This window comes from Hipposideros armiger, unplaced genomic scaffold, assembly GCF_001890085.2.
Source record: "Hipposideros armiger isolate ML-2016 unplaced genomic scaffold, ASM189008v1 scaffold_396, whole genome shotgun sequence".
In the NCBI taxonomy this organism is placed as follows: domain Eukaryota; kingdom Metazoa; phylum Chordata; class Mammalia; order Chiroptera; family Hipposideridae; genus Hipposideros; species Hipposideros armiger.
In genome coordinates, this window is record NW_017731746.1 from 1,751,419 (window position 1) to 1,756,283 (window position 4,865).

The 4,865-nt window shown below is 58.3% G+C and overlaps 1 protein-coding gene across 3 annotated transcripts in view; it reads left to right on the forward strand.

The window, feature by feature from the left end:
- Positions 1–795: 795 nt before the first annotated feature.
- The window catches only part of BCL9L (BCL9 like), a 29,439-nt gene continuing 25,369 nt past the window's right edge, over positions 796–4,865 (forward strand). For all 3 annotated transcript variants that reach the window (XM_019663585.1, XM_019663586.1, XM_019663588.1), the window contains exon 1: positions 796–1,581. The gene's annotated coding sequence lies outside the window, so the exon portion shown is untranslated. The remainder of the gene's footprint in view (positions 1,582–4,865) is intronic.

The following is a 4,865-nucleotide window of genomic DNA, read 5'->3' on the forward strand; positions in this document are numbered from 1 at the left end:
GAGGGTGGGGGCAGTGGGATACAGGGAAAGTGCCTCAGGATAAGGAGACCCAAATTCTAGTCCTGGGCTTACCACTTTCTAGTTGTGTAACCCTGAATAACTCCTTAACTAATGTAAACCCCAGTTTCCTTACCAGTGTAATGGGGCCATAATATCCTTCTCACGGGTTTGTGGTAAACATTGAATAAACACGTGAAATGTTTTAAAAAGTACTTTACAATTTCTTTTTCATTGCAGCTACTCCCATATAGGGTCTTGTGTGTGTGTGTTAGGAGAGAGTTCTTTGGAGAAGACAAAGGTTTCACTTCCACAAACATTTTCTTAGCATCCAGTTTGTGCAGAAAATTGAGATGAAGAAAATCACTCTATGTCCTCAAGAACTTCATGGTCTACTAGGAAAGAGATCAATAAAGGAGATGCTCAGAGCATAATGAATGTGGGTGGGTACAATGAAGAGGGGACCCAGTAGTGTGTGTGTGTGTGTGTGTGTGTGTGTGTGTGTGTGTGTGTGTGTGTGTGTGTGTGTGTGTGTGTGTGTGTGTGTGTGTGTGTGTGTGTGTGTGTGTGTTGGAGGTTGAGGGAAGCCAAGGGAAGCCGCTCTTTCCAATCAGTGTAGATAGGAGGGTAGGGTAGGTTGTCAAACCTCACCCTACCCTTGGATGTTGTTGGCGCGTTTCCTCCCCCGTTGGGAATGGGGAGAAGAGAAGGGTAGGAGCCCCCTCCCTACCCCTGAGCCAACCTGCCTCCGCGCTAGCCCGCCGGGCGCCTTACCGAGTCAGACCACTGGGAGGCTGGGGGAGCCGGGTTGGACGAGGAGGCGAGCGAGATGGGGGAGCTCTTATTTTGACAGGGGCCTCTCCGGGCTTTGGTATGAAGGCAGAAGGAGGCAGCCAGAGAGCCCCGATGCTTATTCAGGCTGGGGAGAGGAGCCGAGTAGAGGGGCGAGCGAGGCTCCGGCAGCGCAGGGGAGCCCGGGGAGGCGGCGGCGCACGGCGGAGCCAGTGGCCGGACATGCCCCGGACTCGGGGCTGCTTCACCACCGCCGCCGCCCGGAGCCAGCCGGCCGGACGCCCGCACGCTTGGGTCCCTTGGCGCCACGCCACCCGGGGGCTGCGACCCGGACCCTCGGCGTTCGACCAACAATAAGCGCCCAGACAGCCCCCTCCCCTCCCCACGCCCGCAGTCCCTGTGGGCCTCGGGGAAAGTGAAAGGAGGAGGCGAAGCAAGGAAGGAAGGAAGGAAGGGAGGAGGAGCAGGAGCCCGAGCCTTGAGGTTCGGGGCCGAGACCCCAGCCCCGAGCCCGGGGCCGGGCGGGTGTGCGCGCTCTTCCGCCGCTGCCCGGCGTCCACGACCATGCTCCGCGGTTGCGAGGCAGGAACCTAGGCGCCGAGCGATCCCCGGATACCCTCTCCCGGGCCGGGCTGATTGAGATCAAGGCGTCCAGGATCAAAAGATCACCGCCTGCCCGCCGCTCTCCGTACCTTCAACTGGCAAGCAGAAGGACCCTAATCCACCCACCGACCCTGACCTGGTCATGGCATCCAGTTCCGGCCTGGCTTGAGGACCCCCGGCCAGCTCGAGGTGAGGGGTGAGCTGGGGCTAAAGGCGAAAGTCATGCCAAACCAGCCGAGGCGCGAGGAGGGAGATCCAGTTCGAACTGGGGAGGGGAAACATAGTCTGATTGTCTCTTGCCCTCTGGTATGCACCCTGAGCTGTTTAAGGGGTGGGGGCGCCCCCAGGGTTAGTGGAGGTTACTTTTGGGCCCCCAAACAGGTTGGCAGCCCCAGAGCACAGTGGGGAGGGCTTAGGGGCAGACAGGAGACCCTGCCACCCTAGCGCAGAGAACAAGGCCGGCCTTGGGCCAGCTGGAGTAGCAACCCTGCCCTGGGGGCTTCTGGGAGATGTAGTCCCCCTCTCAGGCTCACCAACCCGTTGGGTCTCAGCACCCCAGCACCCTTCCTCTGGCTGATAGGAGACTCCAGAGGAAGTGATTGGGTTTGGGGATTGCTGGGTCACCCTCTGCCCCCAAACACTGCCTAGGAGCAGCAGGGGCTCCTCAGCCAAGGATTCTTAGTGGTGTGAGCTTGGTTGGGGGGTGGGGCAGTCACACAGTTCCTCAGAGGTGTCCCTGCACTGCTAAGGAAAGGTGGCCCCTGCCTTGGTTCTAAAGAGCCCTTGGGGGAAGGTTATGAGGGAAGAGAAGTGAGGCTTAGGGCTTCTTGCTTGGCTGGGGTATGTTCTATCTCAGGGCTGCTGTGTTTTGGTTTCAACAGAGATCAATGTCTACTCTCCCTTTCTCCCTCTTGGGAGCTGAGGAGAGTGTCCCTCACAGTCTGGGAATCTGGAGGGTGTCTCTATGGAACAGTAAAGCCAGGATCAGCTTCTGTCTGTCTGTCCAGCTTCCTTCCTTCCGGGTTTTTCTGACACCCCCTCCTCCCTCTTCTTTTTGTGTGTTTGCTGCTTGGGGTGTGTGTCTGTGTCTGGGGTGGGGGGCCCTCTGATGCAGAGAAGAAAAGTGTTGCTCTGGGAGAGGTGAGCTGGGCATATGATTGAGTCCTGGGATAGGGGCTTGGAGGCCTTCTTGATGGATGGCCTTGTTTTCCTGTCTTACCTAGGAATGCTGTCTTCTCACTATCTGCTGTAACCCTGCTGATGCCTCTAGGCAGCTCTCCAAATGAGACCTCCAGGATGGGTGGGCTTTCATTCTACTCCCCTTGTTCTCCCTTCTCCTCAGCCTTTCCAGGGAGCAGCCACTTCTGGGCCAGGGCTGCCTGGCTCCTCTGTTGCCCCCCAAGTACAGGCTTGGCTGCCTTCTCTGGGTCAGGACCATGATTTCATGGCTCTAGGGGAAGAGCATGTTCAGGCCCTATCTTTCTGGTGTCAGCTCTGAGGTGCCTGCTGATAAAAGCCTCAGGACAGGGTGAGGATGGCAAGGAAGGTGAGTGGTTGGCAGAATCTGGTGCCAGGAAGGAAGGTGCTGCCTCCCCCAGGTGATCAGGCTCCTTGGCCTGGGAGAAGACCCAGGCTTGAAGGTCAGCCTTCTGACCACCTCCCTCGAGAAATTCTCTGCTTACCTGTGTTGCTCCTCATCGGGGTGGAGTGGGGGTTAATGTTGTAAAGGGCACTGGTGAGTGGTAGAATACCTACAACCTTGGATCCAGCATAACTCTTATGCTGGGAGTAGCAGGGGGCTTTTGGCTAGAGATGGATTCAGGAGGTTCATATGGAGGCTCAAAATGTGAGGCTGTAATCCTGGGGCTGAGGGTCAAGGTGGGAAGAGATTATAGAGTCCTGGAGAAGGATCCATGGTCCACAGAAATCTGGGACTAGCACACAGTGGTAATGTGGGACCTAGTGAACTTACTTGTTGAATCTGTATTGGGCACCTATGACTCTATTCGGGTAGTTCCTGCCTCCCATCTTCTGGGTACCTGGGTTAAGCAGAAGCCCTGGGCTGAGGACTCAACTTCTATGAACAGGCAGGGGTAGCCTTCTGGGCAGAGGCCTAGTGGGTGGCAATATCGATTTATCAAGGGCTGGAATGCCTGAGCACCTGCTTTAGATTAAAGGAGATGCCTGCAAAGGGGGGCTGCCCGCCTGTGGGGAGAGTGGCTGGGATGGAACTCCGTGGAGCCCAGGAGTGGGGTGGAAGGAAAGGACCAGGGTTGCAGCCAGCAGCAGCTCTAGCATGAGTGTAAGGGGCCAGGAGTCACCCAGTTCTGCAGCTCCTCCTCCAGGGAGCCTAAGACAGGAGCTGGGGGCACCCCCCACACTGCCTCTGGCACCACAGGCTGAAATTTTGCCCCAGCGCCTGGGGGCAATAGGGAGGTGGGGCAGCTGCAGGGAGCCAGGGTATCTGAGTGTCCAAGTCTCCCAGGACTGGAAGAGGGTGGGGGGCACTTTGGGGTTCTTGTTGCCCTGATGCCATGTTTACTCTTCCTGAAGCTTCTTAATTGCTCATAGTGAGGTACCACAAGAACCTGGGCACCCAGAGGTGACAGGGAAATGGCATCCCTTCCTTCTGCTAGAAACCCTGGGCACTGCCCCGGTGCTGACCTAGGGGGAGGGGGGCAGAGAGGGGTGGCAGCGTGGGAAAGTGGGCAGCCGTGGGAGCCAAGCGGGTACAGGCTGGGTGCCGCGGGCAGGGAGCCTTTGCCAGGCCCGATCTCCCTGGGGTGGGGCTGGCTGTTTCAGGGACTGGCTCAACCTGTTGAGCACCTGGCTGCTGTAGCTTGGCATCTGTGCCCCTGCCTGCCAGCCCCACCAGCTGCCCACCCATAGCCACATTGTGGCTGTCCTCCAGGGATCTTGGGGAAAGGAGGCTCTGCCTGGCCAAGGGGCCAGGAAGGGGCTGGTAGAGGCTCATCCTGGGGGTGCTGAGCGTTCCCAGGTCCTGTCCTCTACCAGAGTTGGGGCTGGAGCCAGTTGGACGACTAAGTAGGCAAAGTAGCTAGGAGTTGAGGGGCCAGGGGAAGAAGGCCACAGCACTAGAGCTCCTGAGGTGCTGCATGTCACTTGGATGGGAGGCCCTGGAGGCAGCAGCCTGGAGTTACAGCCTGGAATTTCCTCTGCCCGGTGCCAGGGCCAGGCCTCCAGAGCCCCACCCCCAGCCTGGCCTGAACTCCCCTCCCTGGGAGAGAACTGCCACTGCCGACTTTCCCTGGAGGTTGGGGGAGGGGCAGTCAGGGCATTCTGCTGCCCTGGGAGGAGAGGGGTGACTTCCTGGGTGTGGGGGTATTTTGCACTGCCTAAGTTTTTCCAAGGGCCCCCTTCATGGAGAAGAGGGAAGTTCTGGGTTCTCAGGTAGTTCTCCCTCACCCTGGAAGATCCCTGACTCCTGCAGGCCCTTGCTCACCCCTTCCCCA